General features: G+C 47.0%; 1 long non-coding RNA gene across 4 annotated transcripts; it reads left to right on the forward strand.

Moving 5' to 3' along the window:
• The first annotated feature begins 1,210 nt into the window (after nt 1-1,210).
• LOC114234522 (uncharacterized) lies at nt 1,211-15,959 on the forward strand. 4 transcript variants are annotated; one of them, XR_008555333.1, is made up of 5 exons: nt 4,087-4,876; nt 8,440-8,529; nt 8,769-8,820; nt 10,203-10,285; nt 15,928-15,959. It is a non-coding gene; the product is annotated as an uncharacterized LOC114234522 (long non-coding RNA). The 4 variants fall into 4 exon arrangements; XR_008555334.1 differs by lacking the exons at nt 4,087-4,876; nt 15,928-15,959 and adding an exon at nt 1,211-1,805 and having other exon boundaries at nt 10,203-10,323; XR_008555332.1 differs by lacking the exon at nt 15,928-15,959 and having other exon boundaries at nt 10,203-10,323.
• Nucleotides 15,960-16,195: the final 236 nt, after the last annotated feature.

The following is a 16,195-nucleotide window of genomic DNA, read 5'->3' on the forward strand; positions in this document are numbered from 1 at the left end:
AAGTCCAGTTTTGATTAATCAGAGAATTGGTTTAATCATTCGTTGCAAGGAATAATGAATGAATGCAGCTGGAAACTCTAGGCCGAGCCCTGAACCAGGGCTGTTTCAGCCTCTGCTAAGCTGGTCACGTACTGTACCATGTTATGTTCACGTAGGACTGAATTATGTGTAGGCTCTGAAATAAAAAAAATAACCACTGTTATAGAGATTAGATGTGGGGAAACATAGGAATCACTGGGTTGTTATCTTTTTACCTAATGAAAGAAGAAAACGGGAAATTGGGGCAGAATGCCAGAAGATTGGTTCATGTGTGGGTGAAACTGGATGTAGATGATGAAACTAAGAGATTTCCTAAAGTTCAAACGTGAGCTGTAGCAAGCTCACCCATCACTGGTCACCACTCGGAGTTTTTTTAACTTGTAATTCTTCACGACGCAAGACCAAGGCTGTTCTCCCACGCCTGCTGCCTTCTAGCAGACCTGGGAGGTTAGTAGGCGATCACTGAAGTCTAATACCAACTCCTCTCAACAGGGTGAAGACGTATCAGAGGGCATCAAACATGCTGAACAGCAGAACTCATAAAACACTCATAAAGCAGATATTCTTTGTTCCAACTAAGGAAGCTGCCATGTTCCTAACATGTCTCTCAGGTTTTGGGGGATTTAGGAAAAAAAAACAAACAGAATTCCTGAGAAACTGGGATAAGTTGTTACTTTGGAAGTTTCACCCAAATAAACTTCAACTGTCAGATCCTGGCAACTTGCAGCAAAAATGAACACCAAACGATGTTCTATGCCATAGTCCTTTAAAAAGAAAAAAAAGTTGTTTCCTGTGATGGGGCACATTTGTAGAAAGAGAAGACAGGAAATCAATGCCTAGGGAAGGAATGCAATCAAAGTGGGCTTTGCCTCAAGCACGTTGTTTCCTTCCATTTGATCTCTGCGGCAATAGACCCTGTTTCTTTCTTCTCATTGCCCATGTTCCCTGGAATGTTCCAGCCTGCACGGCGCTCACCAACATTTCGTAAGACGCTCTGGCTCATGCCTTTGTATCCTCACTCTGAGTATAGCCTGAACCTAGGCTTCTGACCTAAGGTGCAGGGGCAATCCCACCCCTTATGGGGCATTCTGATGTCACAGTGATGGGGGGAGGGGTCATGATACAGCATTTACCATCTATTGGCCCAAGGTTAGTTGTAGTGAAGTAGCCGTCTGTTTACATGCTTGGCTTTGGCATAAGGCCTTGACATCATGGACTTGATATTATTCGTCTTTGTTCTTCCAGCACCTAGCTCAACAGGTGATGGTTGAATGAATGAGAAAATAAAGGAAAGAGGAAAAACAAGAAGTGTGTGTGTGTTGAACCACAAACAGTGCTGGATGGAACCAATGGATTCTTGCAAATTTACTCGGTTAACTGTAAGATTGAAGGGACAATCATGAATTGACGATGTAGAGGAGTCACAAACCTGTGGATGGCTAAGGAACCATTTTTTTTCCATAACCGTGCAGATTTATGTACTTAAGAGAATCGCAGCGTTTTTGACAGTGTTGGTGATGGATGGAAGCGGCCAAGGAAATAACGGCCTTACGAAAATCAAAAGGCTCTCGAGGCCCCTTTTTAAAGAAAACCTGTTTTCTTAAATGATGGAAATTAGAATGTGCCTCCGCGACCACAGACAGAAGCAGCCGGTTCAGAATCCTAAAAGCAGCAGCTCAAAAGCCGACCTTCCTACCAGCTCATTTCTGTTGGAATTTCTGTCATTTCCTCTGGAAACTCCAGCTGTTCCACAGCACGCAGCTAATGTTAAGTGTAAACGCCGTTAAACAGGAGCTAACCATTAGAATACTTTTAAAAATAGGACGAGCATCCGATGTTTTAATCAAATAATTTGCTAATCACCCAGTATGGTGTGGCTTTTCAATTCGCCTCTCAGTTTAACTCAATCCTCCCTGAGATCTGTGCTCCTCCCCCTCCCCATTCCCTTTCCCCTTTCCCCGCTCCCAGCTCCCTCTCTCCCTCCCTCTCCCCTTCCCCCTCTTCCTCCTCCTCTCCTTCCCCCTCTTCCTCCTCCTTTCCTTCCCTCTTCCTCCTCCTCTCCTTCCTCCTTCTACTCCTCCCCCTTCCCTCTTCCCCCTCTTCCCCTTTCCTCTCCCCCTCTCCTCCTCCTCCTCCTCCCCTCCGCAGCCAACCAGGCCCTTATTTTTCTTTGGAATGTTCCTGGGATCCCATTAAAGAGTGCTTTAGTCCAAGTTACCGAGATGATCAAGAAAAATTAAGCCCCTAATAACAGCAAAATTGTAAGAAATTTAGACAAAATGACTCTCCGCATCACAGATTTTGTTTACCGGTGGGTAATTAATTCTCCACATATGTTGGGAACATCTGTTGCCGTGACCCGCCATCGGAGCTGCGCTACGACTGCTGCGTGGCTTCCCCGCAGGTCATTAAGCAGAGCTCTGATCAGAGCCCCTTCTTCCTGCCCCCAGCCCGGCCACTTCCTCCTGCGCCCCGAGCTTCTGCAGGTAAATCCCTCCCAGCGAGATGCCCTCCCCACCCGTGGGCATCCCTGGCCACCTCCTCTTCTCGCCCCACCGGGCTGAAAGCAAGAGGAGAGCAGCTACCTGTTTGTAGGGGGGTGGGGGGAGGAGGGAGAGGAAATGTGGGGGGTCAGGTGCAGGAGGAAGTCTGCGCTGCCCACTGGGCTGCCTCGCTCCATCTTCACGCTGACTGGGATCCCACAGAAATCTGGATGTTTCCCATGAATGACTTCCCAGTACAACTGGAGAGAAATTGGCCTCCGGTTGCCAAGAGGCCTTGTCTGGGCAGAAAGCAAAGATGGCAGAGGAAGTCTGGGCAGGGGCTTTGGCAGGTCTTAGGAGATGCCATTCGTTGCTTGGCAGTAGGGCCACTGATGCAAAGGGGAGGGAGGCTTGTGGAGAAGGGAGACCCTGCCTGAGGTTCTACCCAAGGCCAGCCCGCCCCTCCCCCGGCGCCCCCAGCAGCTGTAGGGGCCACCGAGTAGTCTGGAAAAGCAGAGATGAAAAGTCGCAGAGCCACAGGAACTCGGAAAGTAAAATGGTGATAGGAGACGGGACTGTTGACTACTGACGGTGAACTGGAAAACTGGCACAGTTTGACACCCTCCCTCCCTCCGTGTCCTAACATAGCACTTAGCACATGTTCATGTTCCTTTACCTGCCTGTTCCCACACCAGCACCGTGAAGCTCTTAAGTACAGGGCATCTGCTCGCTCCTCCTAGCATCTAGCATCTTATTCCGCTAGCTGTCACAGAGCAAACGCTCACGAGTGTGTGATGAATGAATGCAATGCTGTCACCGTCCTTTCACTACAATCCTGCACTAGGACGTTGTCATTTCCGTTCTCCTAGTGAGGAAACGGAGGCTTGGAGGGCTCGGGCTGCCTTGCGCTCCAGCTCAGCCGTGTGTGTGCCCAGCATCTGTTCTTCCCCAACTGCAGTGGTGTCCATGACCACAGCTGTTTCCCGAGAAGCCTGGGTGATGTTCTCCCAGAATGGAGAAAGATGGACAATATCTAGTTAAATGATGGAGTTAGACTTATATAAACGATTTTTTTCAAAAGGCATGTATAGTGGTGAAGAGCGTAGATCTGAGAGTCTCGCCTAGCTTTCATTCCTGACTCTGCCATCATCACGGGCAAGTACTTGACCTCGTGGAGCCATAGTATCCTCCCCCTGTGAAATGTGGATGCTACCGGTTTCCAGGGGCTAGGATTGCTGTGAGGCCCACACAGACAATGCATGAAAAGCACGGACCGCACGTGCTCAGTCAACTGTGCAGAAGAAGTACCTTTCTCCTGTGTGGGTTTTAATAATTGTGGTAAACACACCTCTTACACAACAAGCGCTAAGTGACATAGTCATGGTGGACGCGTTGTGTCAAACCGGCGGGGACAAAGACTGCCCAATAGGAAGGGTATCCTCTCTTTACTGGAAGGTAAGAAAACCTGGTGTGTAGCTTATGCTTATTCCTCAGGACAGCGAGGCACTGGTGGGGAGACTGCAAGGGAATGAAGCGTCCCCTCTTTCCAGGGCAGACAGGCCCCTCTGCTCCCCCACATCCCGCCAGGACCAAGCACCAGTCACTACCCAGCAAAACCCGAGGAGCTCCCATCTGTCGGCCAAGGGAAGAGGTCTACCTAGGACCACTGTGTAGACTCAGAGTGCAAGGATGCCTGGTGGCGAGAAAGGGAAGAGGGGGAGACGCAGGGATTGGGGAGACGGCGGGAGACAGTTACCGGAAACCCTCCACTTTCAAAGTCCTGATTTCTGGAGCCTGGCTAAGATCAACAGATTCCCAACCTCGGTTTTGTTCAGACTGAGAGCCGCTCTAACCTCCTTCCATCAGAGAACCATCCAGAAACCTCTATTCAATAAGTGCTTTAGAGTAAAAGAACATGTTTATGAACGCACACTTTAAAAAAGGAAATGAACCAAAACATAGGATTCTGGCTTACCTTGTAGACATGGTCGCCAAGCTGTGAACGAACTAAGTGGTTGTCAGATATTCTTTTTTAAATGAATACATATTGCAAAAAAAAAAATACCTCTTCAAAATAATCCAGGAAAAATGTTTATGATAGCCTGCACTGTGGGTTCATGGTGAACTTGTCCTGTCCCAAACTAAGTTTCTTACCTTCTTCTCCGGTAGCAGTCTTGTCCACGCTGATTCATGGCGGTTCTTCTCTTCGGATTGTTCATCCTGTTTTCCTCGTGTGCTCCATCCAATCAGGAACTCCTGCTAGCTCCATTTTCACAACGTACCTACTCTTACTTCCTTGGTCTTAGCCCCAAGTGATCACTGCTAACCTTTGACATTGTCTCCCCGACTAGAATGTAAGTATCTTAGGAGATGAAATTTTGTCTGTGTTGTTACGGGTTTATCTCTAGCGCTTCAAAAAGCACAAAGTGGATATGTAATAAATGTTTGTTGAGTAAATGAATGAACGGCGTCAGACTTACCTCTGTGCTGTGTGTCTTCATCTTGAGGCATGGAACAGCCGTGACGAGGTCAAAGGGATCCTGGGGGAATTAAATGAGATAATACATGTAAGGCACTTAGAATCTACTTGTGCACAGTAAATAGGAAAACAATATTTTCATTATCATACACGTTTGGGTATACTATGGAATCGGCCTCCTTAAAAATTATTTTATGGAATTGTGTATGTTCCATGGGAAATACATGATTTAACCTTTTACCTCAATTTGCATGAGGCAGCCCCATTTCATGAATAAGAAAGCTGAGGCGCAGAGGTATGCAGAAATGTAATTGGGGTTACCGAGTTGGTGTTGTGAGCCGATGGGCTTCTAAGGTTTGGTCATGCCAAACCCCAGGTGAGACGGGAAAAGAGAAGGGGCAGGTGTCAGAAGAGCATAGTCCCAGAAACGTCCTGTGATTGGCTCTCTGAAGGCAACTTGGCACCTCCCCCAGTTGACATCTGGGATATGCCGTGGGTCTGACTTCCACAAATCTCCTCCCTCCCATGTGTTTTGGTCCTGAATGCGCTGGAAATTTTTCAGTTTGTGTTGAAACTAGAGAAGGAGAGAATGCAATGGTGAAGGAGAGAACTATCCCTTCCAAATGCTGGTGACAGGCACATTAAAAAAAAAAAAAAAAACCGACCCAAAGCCGATACAGATGTAGTTGCTATGATAAATCACTTTTTAATCAGTCATAATTTCGCATTAAGTGCTGAATAAATGCCCTTTGTTTCATACTTAAGCTGTCAGCGAGGACCATCGGGAGGGCAGACTCGTGCCTGTCCGGGGAGCGGAGAAAAATCAATACTATTTTTAATTAAAGGCCGCACAGCCCAGCTCGGAGACAAGCAAATCTTCTTGTCAGTTCATCTCCCCTTTAAACTCATTCTCAAGTTCGGTGCCGAAGTTAAGAGGCAGCCAAAGGCAGGAACAGTGACGCAAATGCTTTGGGGGTCGGGGGCGTAAGGGGGGAGGCAGGGAGGCAGGTGGGTGAGGAAGACAGAGAGAGTCCCTGGGAATGTGTCTTTCACTCAGCCAGGCCCCAGGGGACCGTATAGGGGAGGATGAGAGGCAGACACTGGCTTAGGCTACAGACATGACCTTTTCACTTGCAGAAAACAGAATCAGAGGACAGTCAAACAGACACTTTTGTGTTTTTTTCTTTTTACGGTTCAGCACAGAGCAGCTTTAAAATGCTCCCCTTTCATGTCATGTTTTATTACTTTAGATGGTCTCCCTTTGCAGAGCAAGTGTCCAGCAAGACTCTTTTTTTTTTTAATCCTCACCCGAGGATATTTTTCCATTGATTTTTAGAGAGGATGGAAGAGAGGAAAAAACAGAAAAACATTGATGTGAGAGAAATACATCAATTGGTTGCCTTCTGCACAAGCCCCGACCAGGGCCTGGGCTGGGAGGGGGAGCCTGTGACTGAGGTACGTGCCCTTGACCGGAATTGAACCCGGGGCCCTTCGGTCCGCAGGCCGACGCTCTATCCACTGAGCCAAACTGGCCAGGGCCAGCAAGACAGTCTTTTATACCCAATGACAGGAGAGAAATGCCTTCCCTGGGCTATACAGACAATACCTCGGAGATATTGCGGGCTGGGCTCCCGAATCCGCAAGAAAGAGGGTTTTTCGGTTTCCTGTGTATATACAAGTTGTGTGTTCTCTCCTGTTGTTTATCAACTGTGCAGTAGTAGTTATATCTAAAAAACCCAATGGAGCCCTAACCGGTGTGTCTCAGTGGATAGAGCGTCGGCCTGCGGACTGAAAGGTCCCAGGTTTGATTCCAGTCAAGGGCATGTACCTTGGTTGTGGGCACATCCCCAGTAGTGGGTGTGCAGGAGGCAGCTGATCGATGTTTCCCTCTCATTGATGTTTCTAACTCTTTATCCCTCTCCCTTCCTCTCTGTAAAAACTCAATAAAATATATATAAAAAATAAATAAAATAAACCAACAAACATGCTTTACCTAAAAAACACTTTATTGCTAAAAACTGCTAGCCATCGTTTGAGCCTTCAGTGAGAGGTGATCTTTTTGCGGGTGGAGGGTCTTACCTCAATGGTGATGGAAACACAGTCTTTGCAAAGTGCAAGAAAGCGAGGTGAGCCTGTAGCCTGTGGCTTAGGAGCCAGTCACCAGGCCAGCCCGCACTCAAGGAGGGGGCTACACAAGGGGGCAATACATACATATGTATGTGTGTGACCCCCTTTTATTTTGGGAATAAAAGGGGGTCACACACACACATATGTATGTATATATTAAGAAAAGGAGATTTCTGAAGCTTGAGCACCCAAATTGTATAGCTTACATAGAATATATACACACACACACACACACACACACACACACACATATTAGAGGCCCAGTGCATGAATTCGTGCATGGGTGGGGTCCGGCCAGCCTGGCCAGGGGGAGGGGTCATGGGCGGTTGGCCAGCCTGCCTGCTGGTCAAACTCCTGGTCGAGGGGACAATTTGCATATTAGCCTTTTATTATATAGGATATACACTGAGTGGCCAGATTATTATGCATTCAGAGATCATAATAATCTGGCCACTTAGTGTGTGTGTGTGTGTGTGTGTGTGTGTATACACACACACACACACATACGTATATATACACACACACACACACATACTTAAGATTATTTGTCCTATGACAAATAAATTTGTCCCAATTTTTTTTATTCATGGCCCAACCAAAGAATTCTTAATGGTAAAGTGCTGATATGTGATTGATCCACAAATTATTATTCCCCATTGCCTATAAAATCCTCAAAACTTTGTAGTTTTGTCTGTGGTCTCCATTCAACACCAGCTCTAACTACCTATTCTTTTTAAAAATATTTTTACTGATTTTTAGAGAAAGAAAGGGTAAGAGAGAGAGAGAGAGAGAGAAACATCAATGTGAGAGGGAAACATCGATCAACTGCATCCCGCCCCCGCCTCTCCCTCCCACCCCCACGCTCCCACTGGGAATTGAGCCAGCAACCTAGGCACATGCCCTGACCAGGAATCGAACCAGCATCCCTCCACTGCACGGGATGATGCCCAACCCACTGAGCCACCCCAGCCAGAGCTAATTGCCTATTCTTGCACATAGAACCTCCACTCTGTCTCCAAATCACAATATCCACTTTTCTTATGTTATTCCTTTCCCATAGCTCTTTGCCACATTTTTTTTACGAGTTCCTAAGATCCTACCCTATTCAAATCCTACCCCCTTCCAAGTTCATTCTTCCCCCCTGTACAACTCTGGATTAAGAAATTGCAGTACCCCTGAACAGCCATGAGAAATGGTTATATTTACTATTCACACTAGTTATTTGAGAATTGACCACACAAATGTTCAATTCCCATTTAGTCTACCATTTTTCTTTAACTTATGTTCTGTTCTCTTTTGTATTGCTCTTAGCAACGGCGCAAAGCTGATTGTCACTGTGTGTCTATTGATCTGTAGCGGAATGGATTGCATGGAACCCCAGAAGGGCCTTTGACCCAAGAGGTGATTGGATCAACTCCAATTATCTTCACAGAGTTGGGTGAAGGGGTTGGGCGTAGGGGGTTACAATCTGTGAGGGAGAGAAGGGGGCGAACGCATGTGACCACTGGAAAGAATGACATGCCACTCCTGGTGTGTGTGAAGTGTGTTTTGTTAATAATTACATAATGAAATAAGACCTACTTCTAGGTTAAAAAACTCTCCTTAGTGGATTTCTTACCACCTTTCTTTTGCAATTACAGGATAAACAAGAAAGGAGTTAGAGGATGTCGAGAGTCACTATCCCCTAACTTGGTAATACTCAGTGGGTTTGATTTTCTGATGAATACCAGCTCTACAGGGAAAGGCATTTATTGCAGATGCCACTGAGTTATTTCCCACTTGATTCAACGTTCTTTGGAGAGCGGGGTTAGGTTATTCACTTTTTAAAACAGACATTTTTTAGAACAGTTTTTGATTTACAGAAAAACGGAGACCGTAGATAGTACAGAGAATTCCCAGACAACCAAACACCCAGTTTTCCCTCTTCCTAACATCTTACAGTGGGATGGTTCATTTGCGACCAAGAACGGACCAATATTCATACCTTATCATTAACCTAAGCCCCTACTTAAAGTCCTCAGTTTTACCTGCTGCTCTTTTTCTCTTCCAGGGCCCCACCGAGGACAGCACATGTCATTACTCCTCGTGTGCCCCTAGGCTCCCCGAGTCTGTGACCGCCTCTCAGACGGCCTTCGTTTGTGTTGACCTTGGCAGGGTTGACCTTGGCAGAATTGAGAAGGTCTGGTCAGGACTCTGTAGGGTTCCCACCTGTCGGAATTTATCTGTTTCTCTCACGATGAGATGGGGGCTCTGGGTTTGTAGGAGCAGAACCACGGGGCGAAGTGTCACTCTCATCACCTCCCATCAAGGGTACATACTGTCAACACGTCACTATCAACGTTGACATCGTAGCTCAGTTGGCAGGGGGAGTATATGTCGGGTTCTCCACGGGGAAATTCGTCTCCCCTCTCCCCCAACCCCCTCCCCTTTCCTGACTGTTTTCTTTGAAAGGAAGTCACTATGCACAGCCCACACTTAAAGGGGTGGAAAGTGTATGCTCCAAGTCTTGATGCGGGCGGATCTCCATAAATTATTTGGAATTCTGCTACATAGGATATTAATATCAGAATGGACTCCTGGATATTTAGATATTTTATACCATGGGTTACAATCCTATAGTACTTTGTTTTGTGCCAAATTGCTCCAGCTGTGACCACTGGGGTCTCTTGGCTACTGTACCCCTTTTATAGGCCCCATTAATTTGTTGTTTTGAGCATTTTCGTACTTTCTCCCAGTATCTCAATTAACGGTTTGTTAAACGAATGTAGTATGTGTTGAATTAGGGAACAGCTTATTTTGCTATTGTATTTAGGCATAGCTCAACTTGCAAAGAAACTCATGCCCCCTAATTATTTACGTTTCCCCTCCTGAACATTTCTCCCTCTGCGGTTCAGTTATTGACAAGAAGTCTAGAGGCATTTCAGCAACACTGTTGTGTAGTTGCCGAATTCCGAGGGCCTTCTGAAATTTAAAGAGCGTTAAAGCAAAAACTCTCAGAGCTCAATTGACTGCACAGCCCAGTAGGACACAGGAGCCTGGTTTTCTGTCTCTCACTTTGGGCCTCGCTCTTCCAGCTGCCACGGCCAAGGCCAACGTAAAACAAGACTCTGACCCAGGAGTGCCAACAGCCAGCGGAGGCCAGCAGGAGCCTGGGCAGGTGCGCTGGGCGGGTGCCTCGGGTCAACACAATTTACTCCCCCCCGCCCTCCCCCCTCCCGTCTTGCTTCAGACAATGCATTTCCAGGAGTTTCTGCCTTTTGATCTCCTCTCTGATCTAATGCAATTGTCCACCGGCAGAAGCGCTGTGAGGTGCAGAATAAAGTAATGAGGCTAATCTGATTTGCCCTCCACCCCCTCCCTTAAGATCTACATGTCTTTATTGTATTAGGTTCCTAATGAGATTCTCTGTCTGCACCCGGCAAGGGACCCCAGGGAACTGTGGGAGCCATGGGGGGGGGGGTCCGTCTCAGGAGACATCTCCCCATTTACATCCCGTCTTTAATGGGCACGGACCTGCCTGCCCTTGAGTCATAAGGGGACCATATCTCCCTTTTCTGGGCCGTCCCATAGCCACTGCCACAGAGAGGTACAGGCTACAGTCAGGTGTGGGCTTTTAATTCCCCGGGAAGAAACGGGACTAAAGGTTAGTTCATGGACAGAGCCCCAAGTAAATATTCAGCCTCAAATCACGTTTCCGAACGAGATCTGGGGAAGGACTCGCTTTTCTATTTTGCCACCAGCGGCTGGAAATAGTGAGCCACAAAAATAACGTTTCACAGGACCCTCCCGAGGCACCAAGGTCCCTGAATCATGGCCGTTGCCCCGAGGTGGTTCCATGGATTCTAGAAGCATCCTGGCCTACATCTGGCTGGCCAGGGGCCTTTTCAGAGAGCCATAAACTGAAATGGACCCCGGAGAATCCCATCCCTTTCAATACGCCGCTTGTTCATTTCCTCCACTCTCCCAGGAGAGAGTTACATCATTTCACAAACATCTATTTATCCAGCCTCTCATTATATTCCAGAACTTTTCAGTGTTACTGACATCACCCGCCCCCTGTTTTCCAGATACAACACATTGGAACCACCTGTCTCTAATAACACGCACCAGGAACCGTGTGATAGGATTTTGCCTTTTTTCGTCCAAAAGCTGCTTTTGAACCGATAGGGGCCTTTGCTGAGACCTCTGTCGTCATGAACACCATGCACTTACGTATACAGTTTGCCGAGTTATTTTAAGACCCGGCAGGGGACAGGGCAAACATGGGTAATTCACAACTCGCACGTCTCTTGCTCTAACCCAGTGGTCGGCAAACTCATTAGTCCACAGAGCCAAATATCAACAGTACAACAGTTGAAATTTCTTTGGAGAGCCACATTTTTTAAACTTAAACTATATAGGTAGGTACATTGTGATTAACTTAATTAGGGTCCTCCTAAGCTGGCCTTTGCTAAAAACTCAAGGGGCCAAAGAGCCGCGTGTGGCTCGCGAGCCGCAGTTTGCCGACGACTGCTCTAACAGAAAAGGGTTTTTGATGGTTTCAGAAAAATGAGGGAAGAGAAAGAGAGAGAGACAGAGAGAGAGAGAGAGAGAGAGAGAGAGAGAGACTGCTACCCAAAGACTCTGTCAACGCAAACATTTCTCCATTTAGGGTTCTCCTGGATCCTGAAATCACGGAGGAAAGGAAAGGCGAGGTGATTGGCATCCCCGAGACCTTTCTGGTGGGAAAAGGGAGGCTTTTATGTACTCTAAGGCCTCTAAGAGGAACCTCTCAGCTTTGGTCGGACTCTCAGTGGACAGGTGTCGGTGTCAGGGAAGGGCCATACATAATTCACCAGGAGAGAGCCCCGCAACTTAGGGGGAGGCCAAATTACCTGTCACTTCCAGCAGAGGGGTTCCCTCCAGGTCAAGGTGGAAAGCTCTGGTAAACCCGGGCGGGCGGGCGGGCAAGGAGGAGCCGTATTTAAATGTCAGCAAGCTTCCCAGCTGCTGGAAATGCAGGCTGGCCACTCACCTGCCTCTCGGCAAGGCGAATTACCAGCCGGCCTTGCGAAATCAGTGCGGAAAGCGGCGAGCCAGGTTGCTTGCCTTAATGATCGGAGAGCACTTGGCTTGTTTATGCAAAATCAATGGATGCGGAGAGCCCCACTGCCTTCCTGGGCTGGGGGTCCTGGCGTGGACCATCACAGCGTCCAGTGAACACAAACACACCTCCTCTGACCCGGGAGAGAACAGCGGGGGGGGGGGGGGGGGGAGGGGGTTGAGGGATAGGGGGGGTGCTGGTCCCAGGCAGACGCGGACTGCGCAGCTCAGTTTATGAAAGGCAGGTGCCATCTGGCTGTCATTAGCTGCTGATCATGCTTCTCTCCTTGATGGACTGGTGATGGATCGACAGGTGAGGTGGAGCCGGATCCTGCTGGAGCAGGGGGGGTGGGGTGGGGAGAGGTTGCCCCACCTCTGGAGTTTTGGGGAGCCTGTTTGAGGCGTCACGCCTGGATTTTATCATCTCTGGGTTTATCTCCTGTATTTCAGGAGCTTTGTTTTTGAAATAATCGGATACAAAACAAAAACGTAACATAAAACACAGACCCACCATACAAATGGGGTTGGGGTTGGGGGTGGGGGAGAGAACACTCTCCTTTTAAGAGATCTTTTTTTTTTCTTTTTTGTTTTATTTTGTTAATCTTCACCCAAGATTAACCGTGATTAATTGTTCTCCATGAATAAGGCAATATTTTTTCCATTGATTTTTTTTTTTTTATTTTTTTTTTAGGGAGAGTAGAAAAGAGAGGGAAAGAAAGACAGAGAGAAACATATCAAATTGGTTGCCTCCTGCACGGGCCCTGACCAGGACCCCAGGGCCAGGGAGGAGCCTGCAACCGAGGTACATACCCTTGGTCGGACTCAAACCCGGGACCCTTTGGTCTGCAGGCCAGCGCTCTATCCACTGAGCCACACCGGCGAGGGCAAGAGTTATTTCCTAGGTTGAATTCTGAGCACAGTGAGAGGAGGCTAGTTGTATAGTAGTTTTAACTCCTCTGTCGTCTTACAAGTTCTTCACAGTTATGAAGCACATTTGTAGTTTCAATGAGAGAACCGAGTTTCATAAGTTGTTTACTTCAAGGGCGAATCCTTAAGATGTCTGAGATGTTTGCACAGAGAAGACTGTTTTGTTCTATTAAAACACTTGAATGGAATGTGTTAGTCAAATGAATACAATCGAAATTCAGGATCAGCTCTGCGGCATCTGAGAAAAGCATTGTGTTTGGTAACTCTTCTCCTTTGCTTGGGAAAACCAGCTGAATGGGGTTCCATCGCTCTAAACCCACGTGTGCTGACGACACCCCGTTTCTTTCTCCTCCTGGGATGCCTCTCCTGAACTCCAGGCTCACAGAGCCAACTGTCTACGGCTTGGACATCCACGTTTCAAGAGCAATGGAAACGTGAATTTGTATTTGGAACTCCTGATTTCCTCTCCCAATCCTGTCCTTCCAACAGCCTTCCTCATCAGCGATAACAGCAAGTCCATCTTCCCAAGTGATCAACCCCAGGACCTTGAGGCATCCTTGACTTCTCTCTTCTCTCACGCTCGCCATCCCCTCTGTTTTCTTTAATTCCGGAAACACTCAGGATGCATGTCACCTTGTGGGTCTGGCTTCTTTCTCTTGGCAGAAAGCATTTGAGCTTCAGCCACATCATTGGGTCTAAGGGTTTGTTCTGTTTTATTACCGAGTAGTATTCCATTTATGTATCTATCAGTTTGAATTTGATGTATTTCTGGGAGACCATGAATAAAGGGAATGTGCCATCAAGTTGTACATCACAAACACAAGTTTCTAGGAAAAGCATACACTTTTGTAGAACTAAATTTAGTTGTTTATTTTTGAACTAAGTATGGAAAAAGACCTGAAGAAAATACACCAAAAATATTAACAGTGTTTGTCTTTATGAGTAAGTTCCTTCCCTTCCCCCCTATTTTTTATTGATCTAGTTTTTGTATTTTTTAAATATATTTTATTGACTTTTTTTACAGAGAGGAAGGGAGAGGGATAGAGAGTTAGAAACATCGATGGGAGAGAAACATCGATCAGCTGCCTCCTGCACACCTCCTACTGGGGATGTGCCCTCAACCAAGGTACATGCCCTCGACCGGAATCGAACCTGGGACCTTTCAGTCCACAGACCGACACTCTATCCACTGAGCCAAACGGGTTAGGGCTGGTCTAGTTTTTTTAAAAAAATAGAGGGCACATATCAAGAAAAAAATTATTTTGAAAAAGACATTTTTTTACATGGATATTAAAATAGCTGGGGACTATAACTTGAAAAGAAAATGAAAATATACTTTAATTCCTTTTGATTTAGGTGGTATTAAAGAAACTTAGTGACACTTTTAGTGAGGAATGAGAAAAAAACTGGGTTCAGCAAAAAGTTCTCTTAACCCAAAGGAGGAAAATAAAGGCTCACTTGCAGGTTATAATTTACAATTCTTTTCCGTCACGATTTTATCTATACGCGCCATCAAGAAGGCGGCTGCTGCTTTAAGAAGTGAGGGTCTCCACACAGCTCACGAAGTAATAGATCACCTATAAATAGGTTGTTTGCTCTCCGTGCAGATGCCATCATTACTAACTACTTTCAGGCTCTTTGAGAGCTAACTAATTCCGTGATGCATCATTGAGCATCTAGTTGCTTCATAGCAGATGGTTTCAGGGGTCCATCTGCTCACAGCAATGTTGTCAACAAGCCCCCTTCACCTTCACCAAAAGGTTCGGGCGCATCGGAAGCTTCATTCTCCATCACAGGTGCGCTTCCCCGCCTCTATGAAGCAGGGGCCCCTGTCTGTTTTTAAAATATTTATTTTTCCAAAAGAAAGGAGATGCTGGTCTATGTGAGCATACGATGTATTCTTGGGCCCTAGCTGGTTTGGCTCCGTGGATAGAGCTTGGGCCTGCAGACTGAAGGGTCCCGGGTTCAATTCTGGTCAAGGGCACATGCCTGGGTTGTAGGCTGGGTCCCCAGTAGGGAAAGGGGTGCAGAAGGCAGCCAATCAATGATTCTCATCATTGATGTTTCTATCTCTCTCCTCCTTTCCTCTCTGAAATCAATAATATATGTATATATTAGAGGCCTGATGCACGAAGATTCGTGCAAGAATAGGCCTTCCTTCCCCTGGCTGCTGGCACCGCCTTCATTCCAGCCCAGAGCCGCCTTTCCGCCTTCGCTCTGGCCTGGAGTCACCTTCCACCTCTCGCCTTGTCGCGTCAATTTGCATACTCCCTCCTTATTGGACTGCGGGCACCGCCATCTTTGTCATGGAGTTACGGTCAATTTGCATATTCTGTCTTTATTAGATAGGATAGATGTATGTATTCTTGGGAATGCCAGGGAAACACATGATAGGGTATCTTAATTTAAAGAATATGTAAGCTTACCTAAGTTAGGAAAAGAGAGAGAGGGACAGAGAGAGAGAGAGAGAGAGAGAGAGAGAGAGAGAGAGAGAGAACAATGAAGTGTTTGCTTTCCTGTGCTGACTATGCTAAAATTGAGATACTAGGCTGTCCACTTTGTTCCATTACCCCCATCCCAGCTTATTTAGGGTTTTCTGGGGGAAAGAATGCCTCCTCCCTGCCTTTAAGGCAATTTGGGGGGTCCCCTGGGCAAGGTCAGGAATGACACATGAAATGCACTTCGGAGCTCCAACTAAATCCATGTGGGTAAGAGCAGACTGCATATGGGACCTGCATGCTGAGGAGACCCAGCGGCAAGGCGATGGGGACACAGTGCGTTTGATTCCAGAAATCCCAAGGGCTCGGTTACCTAAGTGATGGCTGAAATGTGCGGTCAGGCCACTGGAGAGACGGGATGGCAGCACGCGGTGACTGAGACAAGGACAGCAGCTGCTGTTGAACAGGTAGGTTTTCTTTTCCACGTTGGAAAACAAGGAGGAAAGACACAGTCGGTGGTAAGGAAGCACCAGAAGTAGAGGAGTTTTAAAGGCCCACAAGGAACCCAGAGCCGATTTGTTTGGATTGAGTCAATGGACACTCCCAACCCAATACATCAA

This window comes from Eptesicus fuscus, chromosome 24, assembly GCF_027574615.1.
Source record: "Eptesicus fuscus isolate TK198812 chromosome 24, DD_ASM_mEF_20220401, whole genome shotgun sequence".
In the NCBI taxonomy this organism is placed as follows: Eukaryota; Metazoa; Chordata; class Mammalia; order Chiroptera; family Vespertilionidae; genus Eptesicus; species Eptesicus fuscus.